General features: G+C 36.0%; 1 pseudogene; it reads left to right on the top strand.

Moving 5' to 3' along the window:
- The window catches only part of LOC144367629 (cytochrome P450 3A6-like), an 87,725-nt pseudogene extending 65,860 nt beyond the window's left edge, over nucleotides 1-21,865 (top strand).
- Nucleotides 21,866-24,353: the final 2,488 nt, after the last annotated feature.

The following is a 24,353-nucleotide window of genomic DNA, read 5'->3' as shown; positions in this document are numbered from 1 at the left end:
AATATTTTTACTTGTCTTTCTGTATGTGACTGAGCATACATTGTAGAATTATTCCTGATGCTTGGGAGAAAGCATTCAGTTTGCCACCAGTAAGTGTATGGTTAGCTGAAAATGAATTTTTTGTAGAATCTCTTTGTCAAGTTGAAAAAACTTTCCTCTGTTTCTAATCTCCTAAATTTTTACAGTGAATGAGTGTTGAAAGCATATATTAATTTTTGGGTGGGGTGGGACTGAAGATTGAACTCAGGGGCACTCAACCACTGAGCCACATCCCTGGTCGTACATTGCACTTTATTTAGAGACAGGGTCTCACTGAATTGCTTAGCACCTCACCGTTGCCGAGGCTGGCTTTGAACTTGTGATCATCCTGTCCCAAACTCCCGAGCTGCTGGGATTACAGGCATGACCACTGTGCCTGGCTGGAAGCATACATTTTAGTACAAAAATATATTATATATGCTGGAACTAAATTTCAGGGGTTTTGCTTTGGTGGGCTAGCACACAGGTGAAAAATAGAATTATCTTTCTTTTCCCCTCTTCCCTTGTAGAAAATATTGGAAGAAATTCCATTAAAAACTTGTGTTTTTTTCCTGTATGTCTTTTATTTATTTGTTTTTCTTTACTCTGACATTAGCTCGGAGTTTTATGTAGACAAAATATTTTATGTTTCAAATATTATTATTTTTAAAATTATCATATCTAAGCACCCCTTTATCAAGATGCTTATGTTGTAAATGCATGTAAAGACAGAACTGATCTTAGGTAAGATATAGTTGACCAAGAACATCTGGTATCTGTCACCAACCCATTTCTCCTCTGCAATAGCCCTGGGGGTTGTACTAGGTCTTCTTAGGTCTTCTTCCTGTCTATTCCTCTGGAAAAAGCTTTCAACCAAAGGACATTTTACATCTAAACAAGGGTTGGAATATAAAGTCCAAAAATGATGTGAGGTACCTGGGTGTCTCTTCCAAACTCTTAGGTGGTTAGGCATTTGGAATAAATACTATTGAATGTCTGACATAGTAGGCAGTGGATGTTATAGTTAAAGCTTCATCTCAGGGCTTCTTAAACTGATTTCCAGACCACTTATATATAATCAAATCAAGCCTTTATTCAGGCACACTGGTGGCAGCTGACCAGAACATAAAACTGTTCCCCTGATCAGCCCCAAACAATTGCAAGGGCATTCTTTATAAGCCTGTTTAGGGCGTCTAGTCAGTGCAAGCAAGTCAGGAAACAGAAGTGGGACAGTGCAGTCAAGCAGAGGTAAACCTAACCAATCAGAGTTAGCCCAGTCACCCCTGTTACAGAAACAGAGCCCAGTTACTCTAGTTACAGAAACAATACCCCGTTAGGTAGTTCTGTGTTCTTAAAGGTTTCTATAGCAAAAGGAAAAGAACATCTTGTCCCAGTCATGACTTTTCTACTTGGCATGGTTGTTTTACAGGATGAAGTCATAAAACAAAATGGAGTCACATTTGCTCCTACTATCACATTTCCCACTGGTTTTAGTAGGTTTGATGTCAATCTTGCACATCATTAGGCTTAAGTCCAGGTGTTCTTTTTCTACTATCACACACTAAACATTTTTTAAATAAAGCTTGTTTAACAAACTTTTGCAACTGTGGAGACCTCCACATTTATGTAGACAAAATATCTTTTCCTTTGACTCCAGAGTTTTGGTCCAGTGGGATTTATGAAAAAAGCCATCACCATGTCTGGGGACGAACAGTGGAAGAGAATAAGAACACTGCTGTCTCCAACCTTCACTAGTGGAAAACTCAAGGAGGTAATAAAATAGGAACGTTTTTCATTGGAAACTTAAAGGATTAATCTGGGTATGGGTAGAAAGTGAGAGAGATAGTAGTCCCTTTCAAACGGATAGTCCTCTGAATTTGAACTTCCTAAAAATGTTCTTTTGTCTTTATGTTTTAGAAGAGATATAATGAGAATCATTATAAATGTTTCATATTTATTCATTCTGGGAAAGCCATAGTGTTGGGGACTGAGTCTCCTCACTCAACTATGCATGATCTTTTGTTTTGTGCATAGATATTCCCCATCATTAACCAGTCTGGAGATGTGTTGGTGAAAAACATGAGACTGGAATCAGAGAAGGGAAAGTTTATCAACTTGAAAGAGTAAGTAGCAGGGAAGCTCTGGCATCCCAAGCTCCACCAGGAGCCCCATCCAACTGCCTGCTGAATTCCAAATGTTGAGCTAGTGCAATGAGCAGACAAAAGCAAGTTTGGAGTCACAACTCCAACTGTTCATCCAAGAAGGAGCTTCTCCCAGGTGGAGACAGTAAAGCTGGGGAGAAAGGATCTCTCCTGTATCCACCAAGGTTTGTTATATACTAGAAGACAAAATACTGTCAAGGTCAAGGTCACCTTTTTTGGGCCCTCTAGGAAGACTCAGTTATTCCACCTTTGTCCTGCTGAAGCTCAGTTTGAACAAAACTATCATCATTCACATTCTATTTGTGCTACTGTAGTATGTCTGATTATGGATCTTATCCCTGTTTGGGTAAGCTTCTTGAGTTCAGAAGTGAGTCTAACTCACCTCACTGTGCCCATCACTCCTGGAACAAGGGCAGTACTCATTTGCAACTCATAAAGGCCTTATAGTAATTGTGAAGGATCATGGAGTCATCTGAGAGTCCAGCAGATAACTGTGAGTGTGTGGGTCACTGCTTGTCTTGCCTGGGTATGTGAACTTACTCCTACTTCTTGCTGCATGTGTAGTGGAAGGATTGGGAAGAGGCACTGGTTTTAACTTTCCATGTCTTTCTCTATTCAGCATCTTTGGAGCCTATAGTATGGATGTGATCACAGCGACATCATTTGGAGTGAACATTGATTCTCTCAACAACCCACAAGATCCCTTTGTGGAGAAAGTCAAGAAGCTGTTAAAATTTCATTTCTTTGACCCTTTGCTTCTCTCAATAAGTATGTGGACTACCATGTTATTCGTTCTCTCTCTCTATTTAAATAAGATCATTATTGATACATAATTAACAATCTTTTAATTACCCCACTTAATTATACAATTAAATTGTTCACTACGAAGATATACTCAACCATCACTAGTGACCATTTTTCAACTCAGAACCAGACTACCATTTCATTATAAACTCTGTATTCTTCAAGCCTAAGCAACCATGGATTTATTTTCTAACTATAGATTTGCTGATACTGTGAATTTTCTATTAACAAATCCTACAATATTTGTCTTTGCATGTCTGACTTCTTTCATTTATCATTGTATTTTCAAATTCTTCCATTCTGAAGCATGCGTGAGTACTTCATTTCCTTTTTTAAAAAAATATTTATTTATTTGTTCTAATGAATTATACATTACAGTAGAATGCATTCCACTACATAAAACACAAATGGAGCACAACTTTTCACTTTTTTGTACTTGTACATGAAGTAGATTCACACCATTTGTGTCATCATACATGTTCCTAGGGTAATGATGTCCATCTCATTCCACCATCACTACTACACCCATAGCCCCTCCATTTCCCTTGCCCTATCCAAAGTATCTCCATTCCTTGGATAACCCCCCCCACCCATTATGGATCAGCATTCACTTATGAGAGAAAACATTTGACTTTTTGTGTTTTGGGATTGGCTTACTTCACTTAGCATGATATTCTCCAACTGTATTCATTTTTGTAAAAATTCCATGATTTTATTCTCTTTTAATGCTGAATAATATTCCATTGTGTATATGTACCACACGTTCCTTATCCATTCATCTGTTGATGGGCATCTAGGTTGGTTCTACAGTTTAGCTATTGTGAATTGAGCTGATATAAACATTAATGTGGCTGCATCACTGTATTATGCTTATTATTTGTCCTTTGGGTATAAACCAAGAAGTGGGATAGCTGGGTCAAATTGTGGTTCCACTCCAACTTCTCTGAGGAATCTCTATACTGCTTTTCAAAGTGGTTGCACCAATTTGCAGTCCCACTAGCAATGTAAATGACTTTCCACTCACATTCACACCAACATATATTTCTGCTTGTATTCTTCATAACTGCCATTCTGACTGGAGTGAGATGAAATCTTAGAGTAGTTTTGATTTGCATTTCTCTAATTACTAGAGATATTGAACATTTTTTTATACATTTGTTGATCACTTGTGTTTCTTCTTCTGAGAAATGTTTGTTCAATTTCTTAGCCCATTTTTTGATAGGGTTGTTTGCTATTTTTTGTGTTAGATTTTTTGAGTTCTCTATATATCCTGGAGATTAGTGCTCTATATGATGTGCATGTTGTCAAAACTTGCTCCCGTTCTTTAGGCTCTCTCTTCACCTTATTGATTGTTTCTTTTTTTTGATAAGAAGCTTTTAAGTTTGAATTCATCCCATTTATTGTTTATTGATTTTATTTCTTGCACTTTAGGAGTCTTGTTAAGGAAGTCAGAATCAAATCTGACATAATGAAAGTTTGGGGTACTTTTTCTTCTATTAGGTGCAGGGTCTCTGGCCTAATTACTAGGTCCTTGATTCACTGTGAGTTAAGTTTTGTGCATGGTGAGAGGTAGGGACTTAATTTCACATTGCTACATATGGATTTTCAGTTTTCCCAGAACCATTGGTTGAAGAGGCTTTTTTCCCCAGTTAATGTTTTTGGCACCTTTGTCTAGTATGATATAACCACATTTATGTGGGTTTGTCTCTGTGTCTTCTATTCTGTACCATTGGTCAGCAAGTCTATTTTGGTGCAGATACCATGCTGGTTTTGTTTCTATAGTTCTGTAGTATAGTTTAAGATCTGGTATAGTGATGCTTCCTGCTTCACTTTCTTTTTAAGGACTGCTAGCTATTCTGGGTCTCTTATTTTTCCAAATAAATTTTATGATTGCATTTTTATTTCTATGAAGAATGTCATTTGGATTTTAATGGGGATTACATTAAATCTGTATAACACTTTTGGTAGTATGGATTTGCCAGAATTTAATTGAGACTTTTTGCATCTATGTTCATTAAAGATATTGGTCTGAAATTTTCTCTTGTTGATGTGTCTTTGGCTTGTTTTGAAATCAGAGTGATTGAATGAGTTTGGAAAAGTTCCCTCTTTTGCTATTTCATGGAATAATTTAAAAAGTATTAGTTTTTGGTCTTCTTTGAAGGTCTTGTGAGAATCTGACTGGTAGAGCTTTTCTTTGTATGTAGGCTTTTGATGGTGTCTTCTATTTCCTTGCTTGAAATTGATCTAATTAACTTGTGTATATTACCTTGATTAAGTTTGGATAGATCATGACTCTAGAAATTTGTTGATGTCTTTGATATTTTCTATTTAACTGGAGTATAAATTTTTTAAATAGTTTTTAATTATCTTCTATATTTCAGATGTGTCCATCATGATATTTCCTTTTTATCACAGATTTTAGTAATTTTCCTCTCTTTTTATTAGTGTGGCTAAGGGTTTATGAATTTTTTTTATTTTTTCAAAGAACAAACTTTGTGTTTTGTCAATTTTTTCAATTGTTTCTTTTGTTTCAGTTTCATTGATTTCAGCTCTGATTTTAATTATTTCCTGTCTTCTACTACTTTTAGTGTTGATTGTTATTTTTTGGGGGGCTTTGAGATGTAATTTTAGGTCCTTTATTTATCGACTTTTTCTTCTTTAAAGAAATGAACTCCATGCAATGAACTTTCCTCTTAGTACGACCTTCATAGTATCACAGAGATTTTAATATGTTGTATCAGTGGTCTCGTTTACCTCTAAGAATTTTTTATCTCCTCTCTGATGTTTTCTGCTATCCCTTGATTATTCAGTAGCATATTATTTAGTCTCCAGGTGTTGGAGTAGCTTCTGTTTTTCATTTTATCATTAATTTCTAATTTCATTCCATTATAATCTGATGGCATGCAGGGTACTGTCTCTATTTGTATTTGCTAAGAATTGTTTTGTGGCATAATATATGGTCTATTTTAGAGAAGGATCCATGTGCTGCTGAGAAGAAAGTGTATTCACTCATTGATGTATGAAATATTCTCTATATGTCTGTTAAATCTAAGATATTGATTGTATTATTGAATTCTATAGTTTCTTTGTTTAGCTTTTGTTTGGAAGATCTACCCCGTGGTGAATGTGTTGTGTTAAAGTCACCCAGTATTATTGTATTGTGGTCTATTTTACTCTTGAATTTGAAAAGAGTTTGATGAATGTAGATGGCCATTACATTTGGCCTTTTCTTGTTATCCCATAATTCAGTGTTTGGGGCATAAATATTTATAATTGTTATTTCTTGTTGATGAATGGTTTTCTTAAGCAGTATAAAATATCCTTCTTTATTCCTTATAATTAACTTTGTCTTGATGTCTACTTTATTTGATATGAGGATAGAAACCTGTGCTTGTTTACATGTGAGTAGTATATTTATTCCCAACCTTTCACCTTCAATTTGTGGATGTCTTTTCCTATGTGATAAGTCTCTTGAAGGTAGCATATTGTTGGTTTTTTAAAAAATCCAATCTGCCAGCCTATGTCTTTTGATTGATGAGTTTAGGTCATTAACATTCAGGGTTATTATTGAAGTGTGGTTTATATTTCCAGTCATTTTGCTTTATTTTTGGTTTTTAATTTGACTTGGTTTCTCATTTGATTGGCTTTTCTTTTAGTGTACTTCCTTCCTTTGCTGATTTTCATTGTTGTTTTTCATTTTTTTTTCATGGAATATTTTGCTAAGGATGTTCTGTAGTCCAAACTTTCTAGTTGTAAATTCTTTTAATTTTTGTTTATTATGGAAGTTTTTCACTTCATCATGAAATCTAAAGCTTAATTTTGCTGGATATAAGATTCTTGATTGGCATCCATCTTCTTTCAGAGTTTGGTATATATTATTCCAGGACCCTCTAGCTTTGAAGGTCTGGCTTTAGAAATCTTCAGAGATCCTAATTCATTTTCTCCTATATGTAATCTGATTCCTTTCTCTTGTGGCTTTTAAATTTCTTTCTTTATTCTGTATGATAGGCATTTTAATTGTTATGTGCCTTGGTGTAGAATCTGTTGTGATTTTGTACACTTGGTGTCTTGTAAGCCTTTTGTATTTGATTTTCTAATTCATTATTTAGGTTTAGGAAATTTACTAATATTATTTCATTGAATAAATTGTTGATTTCTTTGTTTTGAAACTGTATGCCTTCCTCTATCCAAATCATTCTTACATTTGGACTTTTCATAATTCATGAATGTTCTACTCATGGTTTCTTTCCATGTTCACTGTGTGGTCAACTTTACTTTCAAGATTATATATTTAGTCTTCATTGTCGGAGGTCCTATCTTTCAAGTGATCTAATCTGATGGTGATGATTTCTATGGAGTTTTTAATTTGCTTTATTGTTTTCTTTATTTCAATGATTTCTTTTCCTTTTTTGGTAGAATTTCTATCTCAATATGAAGTAAACTTTTGCTTCCTGTATTTGGCTATGTAGCTCTTTATTGAAATGACCTTTTGTTGCCTGTGTTTGCTTTCTTATATCATCCTTTAATTCACAGAACATTTTAATTACATACATCCTGAACTCTTTTTGGACATCTCTTCTGCTATGCTGGCCATTGGTTCTAGTAATGTATCTCGGTTTTTTGGGGGCACTTTCTTCCCTTGTTTTTTTACATTGTTTGCATGTCTTTCCCTTTAGCAGTGCAGATCTAAGGTATTACAGTTTTTACCAATAGACTTATAGTATCCCTGCAGAATTCCATCACCTCTCCTTTAAAGAGGAGATCAATATTAACATATCCCCATGCAAACATTATGCAGGCTTAATTAAACCAAATAGCTTCTTTTGAGATGTTTACATGTTTGTCACAATGGACAGAAATGGTTAGTTTGATTATTATTAACAATGTAAACAGTAGGTTGCAAAAAGATCTACAGTTTATAATGGTGGACAAGAGAGAATGGGGGACTGATTTAGGATGAGATGTTAAGGAGGTAGGAAATGAGGATATAGAGTTATTAGATCTTAGGAAGCATAAAAGAGGAATCAAAAGATGTTGGCTAGTAGCAGGAGAAAAGAGACAAATAGACTTTGAGGATATAGATAAGTTGAAAGGGGAGAAAGAGAGAGAGAGAGAGAGAGAGAGAGAGAGAGAGAGAGAGAGAGAGAGAGAAGAGAGAAGAGAGAGAATAGAGAACAACAAATAATTTCATTTGCTAATATTCTGTTCAGATTTTGCATCCATAATTATAAGATATATCAGTTTGTAGTTCTCCTGTATTATCTTTGTGTTAAGTCTTAGGATTAGGTTAACATGGGCATTTTAGGATCTTTTACAAGTGTTCACTGTATTCTATATTTATAAAATAATAGATATTTCTATGAATGTTTGTAAAAAGGTAAATAATTGGTATTAGTTCTTTTAATGTTTGGTAGAATTGTCTTTGGAACATCTGGACCTGAGCTTCACTTTGTAGAAAAGTTCCTAATTTAGTCTCATCACAGGATGTATGTCAATATATATTTTGCATTTCTTTTTGTGTCAGTTTCTGTTGTTTGTGTCTTTTTAGGAATTTGTCTATTTCATTTATGTAATTTGTATAATTGTTGTGTAATCTGATTGTTACAATATCTTTATAATTCTTTCTATGTTTATAATGTCAGTATTTCCCAAGATTTCATTTTGAATGCTACTAACTGTAGCCTTTCTATTTCTAGGTCAGAGTAGCTATTATTTTGCGAATTTTGTTGGTTTTTTTTTTCAAAGAATTGCATTTGTTTTAATTAATTTATTCTATTAATTTTATTTTTTATTTGATTAGTTTTCACTTTGGTCCTTAATATTTTCTCTCGTCTGTTTCCTTTAAGTTTAATTTGCTTTTTTTTCATGATTTATTATGTAAAGTTTGATCATTCATTTGCAATCTTTGTTTTTATTTAATAGATGAGAATTTTTCTCTGAGCAATGATGGCTTTTTCTCCATTCCATATTATACCTTCTTTATTTCCTTTCAATACTTTATCTATTTCACTTTATATTTCTTCTTTCATCCAGTGTTTATTTAGGTGTATATTGATCAATTTGTCCATACTTTGAGTTTCCCAATTTTCTTTCTAATAATGCCTTCTGGATTCCTTATGTGGTGATTGAGGAAAACATGCTCTGTTGGTCCATCCTGACTGCTCTTTCTTGAAGAGCATGATTAACTGCAGCTTCAGACAAAAGCCTAGTTTTATCCAAAGCCACTCTATTCCAGTACAATAAGGGGAAAGGGGTCAGGGTTTTCATCTTGCTCCTTTGGTCACTCCAAAGAGGCATAAGGGGCCACTGATCTCACTGGTATAGTGGTGATCCTATATATGACATCTTCTTCCTCATCCAGTGGCCTGGAGCCCAATCAGTGGTCCAAATAGAAATAGTTTTTTTTTAGGAACTCCTGTGATTTCCACTTTTCCAATTGGTAGAAAAGATGTAATTGCTCCAGGTAAATTTTACATTTTTCACTGAAGTGTCCTTTGTTTTTTCTTTCCCCTGCAGTAATATTTTTATTCCTTACTCCAATGTATGAGAAAATGAATATCTCTCTGTTTCCAAAGCATGTCACAAATTTTTTAAAGAAAGCTATAAAGAGAATGAAAGAATGTCGCCTTCAAAAGAAACAACAGGTAAAATCTGGTTGTGGTTACAGAGGTTCATTTTTGATAATTTATTTGCCTATGGGTGTATGACTTCCATACTTCTTTGTATATTTTTAAAAGGTAGATGAATAACTCTTGGTTGGGAGTAGTAGAGGGTTTCATTTGGGGAGAATAAAGAATTTAGCATCTGGTAATTGAGAAACAAGAATGAATTAGAGAGGGAACTGAAATAGAGTAAGATATATTCAATGCTTTTATAATTACGTCAAAATGGACTCTACTCTCATATAACTGAAAAGAACTAATAAAAAGACTTAAATAAATAAAATTATATTTTCCAAATACTGAAAAAATAATGAATCAGAGAGAAAGCATTTACAATTAAATAATGGGCATGGAATTTAGTTTGTCAAGGCATAAATATTGCTGATAGAAAAAGTCCCAAATGCTCTAAAAAGGAGTTCTTGTATATTGTTGACTAGAATGCACATTAGGACAGCCTTTGTTGAAAACTATGAGGAGGGCCCTCAGAAATCAAATACAGACCCACCGTATGATCTAACAGTGTCACTACAAGGTGTATAACCACAGGAAATGAAATCAGTATGTCAAAAAGAGATATGCATTCCCATGTTTATTGCAACACTACGTTAAAATTGTTCTTATTAATTTTTTAAATTTTTTTTAAATTCTTTTATTGGTTGTTCCCAACATTACAAAACTCTTGACATATTGTATTTCATACATTAGATTGAAGTGGGTTATGAACTCCCAATTTTACCCCAAATGCAAATTGCACAATCACGTCAAATACACATCCACAATTTTACATAATGCCCTATTAGTAATGTTGTATTCTGCTACATTTCCTATCCCTTACTATCCCCCCTCCCCTTCCCTCACATGTTCTCTCTCTACCCCATCTACTGTAATTAATTTCTCTTTTTGTTCATTTTCCCATTCCCCTCACAACCTCTTATATGTAATTTTGTATAGCAATGAGGGTCTCCCTTCATTTCCATGCAATTTCCCTTTTCTCTCCCTTTCCCTCCCATCTCATGTCTCTATTTAATGTTAATCTTTTCTTCCTGCTCTTCCTCCTTGCTCTGTTCATAGTTGTTCTCATTATATAAAAGAAGACATTTGGTATTTGTATTTTATGGATTGGCTAGCTTCATTAAGCATAATCTGCTCTAGTGCCATCCATTTCCCTGCAAATTCCATGATTTTGCCATTTTTTAGTGCTGCGTAATATTCCACGGTGTATAAATGCCACATTTTTTTTTATCCATTCATCTATTGAAGGGAATCTGGGTTGGTTCCACAGTCTAGCTATTGTGAGTTGTGCTGCTATGAACATAGATGTTGCGGTATCCCTGTAGCATGCTCTTTGAAGGTCTTCAGGGAATAGTCCCAGAAGGGCAATAGCAGGGTCAAATGGTGGTTCCATTCCCAGCTTTCCGAGGAATCTCCATACTGCTTTCCAAATTGTCCGCACCAATTTGCAGTCCCACCAGCAATGTACAAGTGTACCCTTTTCTCCACATCCTCGCCAGCACTTGTTGTTGTTTGATTTCGTAGTGGCTGCCAATCTTACTGAAGTGAGATGGTATCTTAGGGTGGTTTGATTTCCATTTCACTGACTGCTAGAGATGGTGAGCATTTTTTCATGTACTTGTTTATTGATTGTATATCTTGCTCTGAGAAGTGTCTGTTCAGGTCCTTGGCCCATTTGTTGATTGAATTATTTGTTATTTATTGTCTAATTTTTTGAGTTCTTTGTATACTCTAGATATTAGGGCTCTATCTGAAGTGTGAGGAGTAAAAATTTGTTCCCAGGATGTAGGCTCCCTATTTACCTCTCTTATTGTTTCTCTTGCTGAGAAAAAACTTTTCAGTTTAAGTAAGTCCCATTTGTTGATTCTTGTTTTTACTCTTGTGCTTTGGGTGTCCTATTAAGGAATGTGGAGCCCGACCCCACAATATGTAGATCGGAGCAAACTTTTTCTTGTATCAGATGCAGAGTCTCTGATTTGATATCAAGCTCCTTGATCCATTTTGAGTTAACTTTTGTGCATGGCGAGAGAAAGGGATTTAGTTTCATTTTGTTGCATATGGATTTCCAGTTTGCCCAACACCATTTGTTGAAGATGCTATCCTTCCTCCATTGCATGCTTTTAGCCCCTTTATGGAATATAAGATAGTTGTAACTTTGTGGATTAGTCTCTGTGTCCTCTCTTCTATACCATTGGTCCACTCTCTTTCTTTGGTACCAGTACCATGCTGTTTTTGTCACTATTGCTCTGTAATATAGTTTGAAATCTAGTATTGCTATTCCGCCTGATTCACACTTCCTGCTTAGAATTGCTTTTGCTATTCTAGGTCTTTTATTTTTCCATATGAATTTCATGATTGCTTTATCTCTTTCTACAAGAAATGCCATTGGGATTTTTATTTGCATTGCATTAAACCTACAGAGAAGTTTTGGTAATATCGCCATTTTGATAATGTTAGTTCTGCCTATCCATGAACAGGGTATATTTTTCCATCTTCTAAGATCTTCTTCTACTTCTCTCTTTAGGGTTCTGTAGTTTTCATTGTATAAATCTTTCACCTCTTTTGTTAGGTTGATTCCCAAGTATTTTATTTTATTTTTTTTTGAGGATATTGTGAATGGAGTGTTTTTCCTCATTTCCATTTCAGAAGTTTTGTCGCTGATATACAGAAATGCCTTTGATTTATTAGTGTTGATTTTATATCCTGCCACTTTGCTGAATTCACTTATTAGTTCTAGTAGTTTCTTTGTAGACCCTTTTGGGTCTTCTAGGTATAGAATCATGTCATCCACAAATAGTGATAATTTAAGTTCTTCTTTTCCTATTTTTATGCCTTTAATTTCTTTCATCTGTCTGATTGCTCTGGCCAGTGTTTTGAGAACTATGTTGAACAGAAGTGGTAAGAGAGGGCATCCCTGTCTTGTTCCAGATTTTAGAGGGAACGCCTTCAATTTTTCTCCATTCAGAATGATGCTAGCCTGAGGCTTAGCATAGATTGCTTTTATAATATTGAGGTATGTTCCTGTTATCCCTAGTTTTTCTAGAGTTTTAAACATAAAGGGATGCTGTACTTTGTCGAATGCTTTTTCAGCATCTATTGAGATGATCATATGGTTCTTATTTTTAAGTCTATTGATGTGGTGAATAACATTTATTGATTTCCGTATATTGAACCAGCCTTGCATCCCAGGGATGAATCCTACTTGATCATGGTGCACAATTTTTTTGATATGTTTTTTAATTCGATTCACCAGAATTTTATTGAGGATTTTTGCATCTAGTTTCATTAGAGATATTGGTCTGTAGTTTTCTTTCTTTGAGGTATCTTTGTCTGGTTTCGAAATCAGGGTCATGTTGGCCTCATAGAATGAGTTTGGAAGAGCTCCCTCTTTGTCTATTTCCTGAAATAACTTGAAAAGCATTGGTATTAATTCTTCTTTAAATGTTTTGTGAAACTCCGCTGTATATCCATCTGGTCCTGGGCTTTTCTTGGTTGGTAGTCTTTCGATTGCTTCTTTAATTTCATCCACTGATATTGGTCTGTTCAAATTGTGTGTATCCTCCTGACTCAGTCTGGGCAAACCATATGCCTTAAGAAATTTATCAATGTCTTCACTATTTTCTATTTTATTGGAATATAGGTTTTCAAAATAATTTCTAATTGTCTTCTGTATTTCTGTAGCATCTGTTGTGATATTGCCTTTTTCATCCCTTATGTTAGTAATTTGAGTTCTCTCTCTTCTTCTCTTCGTTAGCATGGCTAAAGGTCTGTCGATCTTATTTATTTTTTCGAAGAACCGAATAGATTTTGAAATCATCCACCATTAGGAAATGATAAATGCAATTAAAATGTGTCTGAACTGACATAAACTTCAAACAGCATATACATATATCAAAGTAATCAGGTACCTGTTGATATGTATAGTTTAATGTTTTAATATATCAGTTGAAATAATTTTTTTAAATAGAGGGAAAATGTTTCATCATATCCCTTCTCTTTAATAGGTAAAATTTCAACATAAAAGTTATTTTCCTGGTGCTTTAATTTCATCAGATTTTATATAGTCAAAAATCATTGCATTTCCAAACCTTTAAAAACTCTCACTTTACAAACTCTCCACAGAAGGCATCCTCAGGGTAGCTGGAACTGTCTGGCCCCTCATGGAGCAGGCATGGGGTTCTTTAGGTGAAGATTTTGTTTCATGTATGAAGCCCGACACAATAATGTGTGCATGCCAGGGAGCCAGGATGAGCCCTCTAGGGGTCAGTACAAAATTCATAGCTTCAAGCATGGTGGGACTTTTCAAGAAGCTTGCCAAAAATCTGATGATGAGCTCTAACAATTGTAGGAAATTAATTTGTGGCACCTTTGGTGAAGAATTAAGGTAGTAAAACAAAATATTGAGGTCCAGGACTTCTCTCTAAGCAAACAAATGCAACAGGAGACAAAGCCAACCACTCTCTGGCCAGGAGGCTGTGTTCAGAATCCACAGGAGCTCACAAGTAGGGAGAGCAAAGGCCAGTAGCTATTGGACACCACAGCCAGTTTTCATTCAGGGAAATATCCTACTCTTCAAAGTTTGTAGATGGATGCTTTTCTTCACTGATGACTTAGGAAACTCCAGCTGGACTTCTGTACTTAAAGAATTCATAGTATCAGTAGGGAAGATAAGTTCTGCACTCTTAATGCCCTGCTATCTTTGAAATCTCTCTGTTTCTAGCATCGGGTGGATTTTCTTCAGCTTATGATAAATTCGCAGAATTCCAAAGATGTGGAGTCTCATGAAGGTAAACAAGGTTGCTATCTCATCTACTGATGGGGAAACTCAGAGGAAAGATTGTTCTGGAAATGTACAGAAGATTTTCCAGGAAGAAGAGTATTTCTACCTAGTTGCAGAAAGTGCATGATTGGATATCATATACAATAGCCTGAGGAACTTTCTAGAGAAGCACACCTAGAGCCATGTTCAAATGTTGAAGCTGATAAAAACAAGTATTTCTTTCACTAGCATGGTAGTTTTATTCAACTTATTTTCTTACTATTTTTATTTTGATGCTCAATTCTCCCATATTTGTCCACTGGAATCCCTTTCATGTAGGCTCCTGAGTCCTCTATTATTCTTGTCATCTTTTTTTATAGTTGTTTTAAAAGTAGCTTCTGTTTATTCTGGCCATAGCAATATTGAACTGAAAACATAGAGGTTCTCCATGTAGTCTTGTATACACTGCTTCACTCCCCATATCTACCACCAGAGATTTATATTTACACAGTTCAGGAACCTGTATTGACACACTTCTAGCATTCACAGTCCACAGATTTTCTTAGGGTTTGCTCGTGGTCTTGTACATTTTATGACATGTAACCATATTATAGTAGCATATAGTGTATTCTGTGTCCTTTTCATTTATTTTGTAAGTATTTTCTTGCTTTCTGATTTAAGATATTCTAGGTTTCTGCGCTGTTTCTCATGACAGCTTTGTTTTTTTTTTTTTGTTTTCACAATTAATGGAATTTAGAAATCAAAATTTGTAATCATCTTGTGGATTTTTGCTTTTAGATACTCTCAGTAGGCAACATTATTAACATGAAATACTTCTACATGCAACAGAGGAAAGAAATATTTCTGTATCTACTCACATCCAGTGATATAAAATATTTTTCTCTCTCCTTCAATTTTTTTTCTAATTTATTGCTTTTTTCTGTAATGCACAAATACTCCCATTGCAGTTCTAATTCATGGTACCCAGTACTATGACAATCAACTGAATAAAGTCTTGAATGTTGACCAATTAATTCTAGAGATGTGGACTGGGCTTACTGCAACCTGCCAGTATACATATTTTTTAAAGATATTTTTATTTTTTAGTTATAAATGCACACAATACTTTTATTTTATTTTTATGTGGTGCTGAGGACCAGTACCTCACGTGTGCTAGGTGAGTGTTCTACCACGAAGCCAAAACCCCAGCCCCAGTGTACATATTTTTAAGTTCACATGTACATATTATCTATCTATCTATCTATCTATCTATCTATCTATCTATCTATCTATCTATCTATCTATCTACTTATCTATCCATCCATCCATTCATCTATCTATCCTGTATGTATCTACCCAATTCTATTCAGCTTTTTGTGATGAAGTAAACAGTCTGTAGTTTAACTCTTCAATAAAATAACCACCAAACACATGTGCCTTCTTAGCACTTGACATGTGGCTAGTGCCACTGAGGAACTGTTTAAAATTTAATCATTCACGTGTGGCTAGTAGCTACGAATGCAAAAATCCGAGCTCCAAACCTTGACTTTTTTTGGTGCAGGGGAGAGGGTTACCAGGAATTAAACTCAGAGACACTCAACCACTGAGCCTTATCCCCAGCCCTACTTTGTAGTTTATTTAGAGACAGGGGTCTCACTGAGTTGCTTAGCACCTCCCTGTTTCTGAGGTTGGCTTTGAACTCATGATCCTTTTGCCTCAGCCTCCCACTGAGATTACCGGTGTATGTCACTGCACCTGGCCTGAACCTTGACTTTATAGTCCTATTTCATGGGGTTCATACTCACTGGGATAAAAGATTTGGTAATTAAGTGTTCTCATGACAACATAGAAAACCATCATCAATAAATCTGAACTCTGTAGACCTTTCAAACACTTGTTTTGTGTATTCTTTTTTTAATCTTGAATTGCATGATTTGCAGAGACACCATGTTTATTTCAGGGCCTAGGTATCTAAAAGTCCATGTTGATCATACTGTGTATCTTAGATAGAAATGGTATCTCTTGCAATTACCTATCTTTGGTGGTGCTGAGAATGGCACAGTTAGTAGCCAAGTCAAGAGTGTTATAGACCTCCGGAAAACAGGAATAAAAAAAAGTTTTTCTTTGTCTCCCCTATCAGAGAGACATGAAAGTGAAAACCACTCTGCGAATGACTCTGAATTGCTTTTCCATGGTCCTACATAGTGATCTGTGGGGTTTAATGGGATTTCTCTTTATCTAAACTCTGATGTTGGGATTTGCTGAATTTACCTAAATTGTGTTTCCTCTTCCATTAGCCCTGTCTGATCTGGAATTTGTGGCCCAGTCAATTATCTTAATTTTTGCTTGCTATGAGACAACTAGCAATGCTCTTTCCTTCATTTTGTATGAACTGGCCACCCATCTCGATGTCCAGACCAAACTGCAGCAGAAGATTGATTCGACTTTGCCCAATAAGGTGAGAAGATGTTATCTGGAGAGGGAGGAGGGGAGGCTGAGCCTCAACAAGACTGCCTCCTTTTCACTTCCTAGGAGGCTTTGTCAAAAATATAGTCACTGATTCTTTCCACCACCTCTATTTTTAAAGGATTTGAAGAGACAAATGAAGGAGAAAACAGTATTTTTGGGAAAATGCTATTCCTAAAACTACAAGGAATTTTTAAAAGAGTGTAGTTTCAGTTGTATCCATTACCAGTTACCATCATTACACCCAGGAAGTGTAAGCATGTGTCACTCAAGTGTCCAGATCATTGGCTCTGCTGAGCTGTGGCATGAGCTCCTGCCTGGCTGTCTGCTGAGTGAGCCTGGGCTTGATGGGCAGGACGACAATGCTCTGCTCCACACATCTTCACATTCTAGTAATGTATTTGAGAGAAGCAGTTAGGGGATGAGTTAGGTTTTCTGACTCCTGAGCCAAATTCTTTACTTCTACCTTGTATCCTCTCCAATGACACACCAGGCATTAGTCACAAGTAGTACCAGCTGTCCTTACTCCTCTGCCTAAGTAGGGAGTCTATTGGATATGAAGACACTTGGTCTCTGGGGCTGGCATGGCTGGTTTGGAGTGAAGTGGGCACAAAGCCTCTTCTTCAGAGCGCACAATGAATCCCTGAAGAACAACCAGGAGACTGGTCCAGCAACAGAGGGTGGGGCTGAGAGTGGCTTCCTGCCCTCCTTAGAATGTACTCTGGAACTGAAATTGTGTGACATGGTGCCATCCAAACTTGGACTTCTTTTGGTGGTATTGGAATGGAACTTACCAGATTCTCCCAATATTTTTTCCATGATGTAGTGTTATCTTTAAGTTTCATACACACACACACACACACACACACACACACACACATACACACAAACACACACACACACACACACACACACACACACACATATATATATATATATATATATATATATATATATATACTCAAAGCAGGATTATTCAAGAAAAATTTATATATAATTGGTTATTTCCTATTTTCTATTTTCGTGAAATAGGCATGTGACTTTTCTAGAGAAAGGTAACAGTGATTTTCACATATTTTCCCTCAGTGTAATTGTCATATTCTATTTGTTACTTTTCCTTGCATGAGGAAAAGTAGTACATGATGATGCTGAGGATATTATACACTGAATTTGGGATTGTCCCAAAGGTCTCTTATGTATAAAACTACTCTGCACTTTGCAATGAGCCATGGACATGGTTGTCAAATGGACATGATTGTTATTACAGTGCTTAGTCAATTGTAAGCATTACTCTCCTTCTATATTGTGTTATTCCTGGGACTTCCTAACACTTTAATAAAACTACGTAGATTGTGTTTAAAGTTAGTTCTAAACATAAATTTCCAAAAATCTCTTTTTTTCCTCTCCAGGCACCTGCTACCTATGAAACTGTGTTACAGGTGAAGTATCTGAACATGGTGGTGAATGAAACTCTCAGGTTGTACCCAATTGCTGGCAGACTTGAGAGGATCTGTAATAAAGATGTTGAAATCAATGGAGTGCCCATTAGGAAGGGGACAGTGGTGATGATATCAAGCTATGTTCTTCATCGAGACCCACAGCACTGGCCAGAGCCTGAGGAGTTCCGCCTTGAAAGGTACAGGACCTCTGAGAAAGGGAACCTCCCTGGGCTAAGGTTGTCCAAGCATGTCCTTGTATTTCTTATCATAGATGACATATAGGTAGCTATGTAATTATTTTCATATATGTCTTTGTACTTTAAGCAGTTTTCCTGTTATAAATATAACACTTTCTTGCAAAATGATATGAATTTGTGAAAAGGAACAAAACAAATGCTATGTCTATTCACTATCCTAAATTCTTTTTTAAAAATTTTAAATTGATTTTTAAAAAAATAAATGACAACAAAATGCATTACAATTCTTAGTACACACACATAAAAACAATTTCTCATATCTCTGTTTCTATATAAAGTATGTTGACATCAATTCATGTCTTCATACCTGTACTTTGGATAATAATGTTCATCACATTCCATCATCCTTGCTAATCCCCTGCCCCTCCATTTTCTTTCCACCCCTCTGCTCTATCTAGAGTTTATCTATTCTTCCCATGCTTCCCCTCCCTACCCCACTACAAGTCAGCCTCCTTATATCAGAGAAAACATTCATCATTTGTTTTTTTGGGGAACTGGCTAACTTAACTTAGCATTATCTTCTCCAACACCATCCATTTACCTGCAAATGCCATGAATTTATTCTCTTTTAATGTTGAGTAAAATTCCATTGTGTATATATGCCACATTTTTAATCCATTCATTTACTGAAGGGCATCTAGGTTGGCTCTACAGTTTAGCTATTGTGAATTGTGCTGCTATAAACACTGATGTGTCTATATCTCTGTAGCGTGCTGTTTTTATGTCTTTTAGGTATAAACCAAGAAGAGGGATAGCTTGGTCAAATGGTGGTTCCATTCCCAGATTTCCAAGGAATCTCCATACTGCTTTCCATATTGGCTGCACCAATTTACAGTCCCACCAGCAATGTATGAGTGTAGTTTTCCCCCCACATCCTTGCCAACACTTATTGTTGTCATCATAATAGCTGCCATTCTGACTGGAGTGAGATGATATCTTAGAATAGTTTTGATCTGCATTTCTCTAATTGCTAGAGATCATGAGCATTTTTTCATATATTTGTTGATTGATTGTATGTCATCTTCTTAGAAGTGTCTGTTAAGGTTATTGGCCCATTTATTGATTGAGTTATTTGTTTTTTTGGTGCTTTGCTTTTTAGTTCTTTATATACTCTGGAGATTGATGTTCTATCTAATGTGTGAGGGGTAAAAATTTGCTCCCAAGCTGTAGTCTCTTTATTCACCTCACAAAATGTTTCTTTTTCTAAGAAGAAAATTTTTAGTTTGTTAAATTCTTTAAATAACCATGAATTAATAATATGATCATGTTCTCATAAACATATTTCTATGTATAGATATATATTTTTGCTAAACTAAATTGTATCATATTTTATTTTTGCTTGCACCTGATAATATATACATTCAACCTCTGCATGTATGATTTTTTTTGCGTGGTACCAGGAATTGAACTCATGAGTGGTCGAGCACTAAGCCACATCAGTAGCCCTATTTTGTATTTTATTATAGACAGGGTTTCACTGAGTTGTTTAGGGCCTCACTAAATTGCTGAAGCTGGCTTTTAACTTGGGATCCTGCTGTCTCCCAAGTTGCTGGGATTACAGGCATGTGCTGTGCTCAGCCTTATGTATGGTTTTTCCATCTATAATTTCAACTAACTTATAAACTTTTTTTCTTGTCAGTTTCCCCTAAACAGTCTAAAACAATAAGTATTTATATAGTATTTAAATATTATTACTTATTATAAGCAATCCAGAGATGATTTAAAATATATTTCAGGATGTGCATAGGCTATACATGTATTTCCCCATTATTTTTATAAGAGCCTTCAACACCCAGGATTTTGTTTATTCTAATGCTAAAACTAATTCTCCTCAGATATGGCACATTATTCTGTGTGTATGAGTGTGTGTGTGTGTGTGTGTGTGTGTGTGTGTGTGTGTTTGTGTTTTCAAATTTTAAAGCATGTGCCATAACTGACATAACCACTATCTCATTTTATTTTATGTATTCACTCTTATACTCCTTAAATTTTATGTGTGTTTTGTTTTCTTTATTGTCTCAATTTACCATGATTTCCTTTGAAACAGCATTCATCTCATCTCAAAAAGACTGAAAGATCCTATAGGCTAAGGGGGAGAAAGGTGGAAAAACTTCTATAGGCTAAGGAATAGAAAGGTAGAAAAATTCCATAGCTTAACAATTCTCATAGCAAAGCCACAGCTGGATTTCAATGACCAGCCCAGAAATCATCTTTTACACCATTGCTTGAGGGTGTCTAAGGAACAAACTGAAATAAGTAACTGTTTAGGTTTTAATATTTTGCTTACTTCTTATCTATTGTGGGACAAGGTTCAGTAAGAATAACGAGGACAGCATCAATCCTTACGTGTACATGCCCTTTGGAAATGGACCCCGAAACTGCATCACCATGAGGTTTGCTCTAATGAACATAAAACTTGCTCTTGTCAAAGTAACGCAGAACTTCTCCTTCCAAACTTGTAAGGAAACACAGGTCAGTAGCTTTTCATATATACAATGTTTTATTTGAAGATGTTTTTCCAAACAGAGGGGGTCAAGTGACAGAAAACTATATGCTCATTCATCATTTAATTCTTAGATCTATAGTCCAGTGAGTCTCTTTTGCACCATCTTTGAGATTTAGAGTTCTACACCATGGGGGCTCTAAATCTATGGCTTAATGAAGACCAAAGTGTAAAAAACATATGGACTCAATGCAGACTAGTGTTCCATGTGTATGTGTGGACTGTGAACTTGAGCACAGTGTAAATTCAGCTCCAAGTCTCCTGGAGAGACCCTGTACACAGTCATGAGGTGTGGTGACAACAGGGTTCTGATGTTTGAGTGAAGCTCTCCTCACCAGAACTTACAGAACTTCCTTGTCTCAGGCCTTGTACAAGATAAATGTTTATGAAATAATTTTTCAGATAAATGAATAATTTTACTATCCAATTATGACACACCTTAGAAAATGAGTAGGACGAATTCAAAGAACATGATACTAAAAGTAGTTTTTTTGTTTGTGGAGCATTACTGGGCTTAATGTATCTTCTTGACTTTGTTGCTTTGGTTCCTGGTGTTTCATTCATTGCTTCTCTATGTGCTTGTCTATTCATTACAGATTTCCCTGAAATTAGCCGATCAAGGAATACTTCAATCTGAAAAGCCCATTATTCTTAATTCTGTGTGCAGAGATGGGATAATAAGTGGAGCCTGAACTTTCCTAAGAATTTGTGCATTGTTGTCCTCAGATCCTGGGACCCAGAACATCAGAGAACAAAAATGTATTTTGTGAAGAAAACTCAAAATGAAGATAGACTCTATATTCCTCAATTGATGAATGATAAGAGATGCTGGACCTTTGCTGACCTTGCTCAGGGTCTGTGCAAAGTATTATGTATTTTCTGATGAAAAGGAGGTGCCCACTTTAGTGCCACACATGAAGACTCACCCTTTCTGGGTCTAATGGGCTCTCTCCTCTCACTTCCAGTTATTACTGGCAGCTCCTCCTGAGCTCTAATTAGAGAATCAACAATTATCACCAAATTTTTCAATAATTTTTAATGAAAATGAAGGTGGTTGTGGTGGCTTTTGTAGTGACATTGATATAAGATGTGTTCTTTTAAATATGTTATGATAAGTTTTATAATGAGAAAGTCAATAAACATATCATTATAAAAGTTTATCTGAAGCCTCTATGCCCATTTAAGGGGATATATAGTACTCAATCAGTGAAAGTCAAAATTCAATCTTTTGATCATCACAATAAGTGAATACATGGAGCTTTTTATGAAATTCAAATTAAATATTAAGATAGAGTTAATCCACTGTGAGTTTCCCCATTGCTGGAAAAGAATATTCATAGTGGCCTTCTGTCATTTTTGAAGCACAAAATTTGTAACACTTTACTGAGGTAGTTATTACTATCTCTCTAGCTTAGATTTCTTACTTCCATCCTATCTCCCTTGTTGATTCTGGAAAGCAAGAAACATATTTGTAGTCCATCTTCAACTCCTAATTTGATCACAAGCACAATTAGCATTGAATTAGAAAGTGGTTGATAGTCAATTGTTTTTACAGCAGTGCTCCTGAGATTCAACTGGTATCAGGAGCTACACAGGATTTTTCCATCTTCTGCCCTGTACCTTCTCTTCCTTCCCTCTACATCCCCTTCCCTTCTTGAATAATTCACTCCTAATGCCATTAGGTGTGGTCCAGCATTGTGAGGGCACACTTTGTGGTGGAGGAGGAAATAATGGTGGCTTCAAGTCAAATATGAGATACAATTGGGAAGGTGTTCTCAGAAGGGACAGCCTGCCTGAGTATGAGAGCCCAAGCAACCTGAGATGGGCTCCAAGCAGAGGGATGCCCTATCATAAACACTCATTTGCGGGGAAACTCAATGTAGCGGGAACCCAAGGTAGCAGGAAGCCAAGGTAGCGGGAACTGCTTTATTGTTGAACAGCAGAGGTATATATACCTAACTGATTACACACAGCTTGACTCAATTAGCATCATCTAGATACAGCAATCTGCCAATAAGGAATCCCCACCATCTTAATGGCTTGGTGGCGTTGCCTCACAAACCACTACTTCTGGCAAACTGCCAGGCGCCATCTTGACTTGATTGCAGCCCCCAACACTCATTGACTAAATAGGGTAAAGAACACCCAGGTAAGCTAAGGAGGGCTTGTGGGGTTAGAATAGGATGAATGGAATTTAGTTGTATAAAGAGAGATTGTTTAATAAGTAAATACATGAAGAACAATGAAATCCAATTTTCATAGGAAATGTTGGTGAAATGACTCTCTGGTTCAGGAAAGAAAATTGGCATGAGACCTGTAAAGTAGGACTGAAATGAAGTGTATCCCTGTGAATTCATGCTTTTCCAGATAGAAAAATAGAGAAACGTGTGTGTGTGTGTGTGTGTGTGTGTGTGTGTGTGTGTATGAGAGAGAGAGAGAGAGAGAGAGAGAGAGAGAGAGAGAAAGAGAGAGAGAGAGAGAGAGAGAGAGAGAGAGAGTTTGAATGTAGAAAACTAAATTCATACTTGTCTGCAAAAATGGGACTGCATAACAGTGACATTTTAATAGCAAAGACCAGCGAATCAGTCTTGGTGATCATATCCTAGAACAAAAAAAAACATATTTCACTATAAGAAGCAGGGCTGGTTAGACAAAAGGCTAATTCAAGGTTAAAAATTGGGAAAAGCCCAAGGTGAGCCTTTACCACCATTCTGTGCAAAATGCAAGAAAACATTCAAAAAAGGGTAGAAGAAATCCCAGGTCCACCTAGCTGACTGGCAGACCTACAACAGAACTCAGGCCTACCCCACCTCCATCTTGAGCCCTTATAAACATTAACATAACCCACCCAATTCAGTAGTCTCCACCTTGGGAGAACAATTAGGGCTTAGAGGAAGCTGCATCTCAGAATAGGCAGCCCAAAGCCACTGTTAAGACCACGTTTTAGCCCCATCTCTGAAAGTAGTTGCATCCATCTTGACACAACCCCACAGCTATCTTGAGTTATCTCCACTATTGCCACCACCACATTTAGTTGCAGTAGCATTATCATGACTCATTTGCTGGGGGCCAGAAGTCCAAAACCAAAATGAGGTACAAGTAATCTTCAGGGAAACTATAAGATTATAGGGTAGAAACTGTAATAACTCAGATTTGCACTGCAAGAAAAGAAGACACATAGTCAACATGAAAAAACAAGGGAGAAAATTGCCCCAAACACACCAAAATACTACAATAATAGAATCCATGGACAGTGTAGTTAATGAAATGT

The sequence above is a fragment of the Ictidomys tridecemlineatus genome, chromosome 10 (assembly GCF_052094955.1).
Source record: "Ictidomys tridecemlineatus isolate mIctTri1 chromosome 10, mIctTri1.hap1, whole genome shotgun sequence".
NCBI classification, from domain to species: Eukaryota; Metazoa; Chordata; class Mammalia; order Rodentia; family Sciuridae; genus Ictidomys; species Ictidomys tridecemlineatus.
This window is presented reverse-complemented; position numbering and strand designations above follow the sequence as displayed.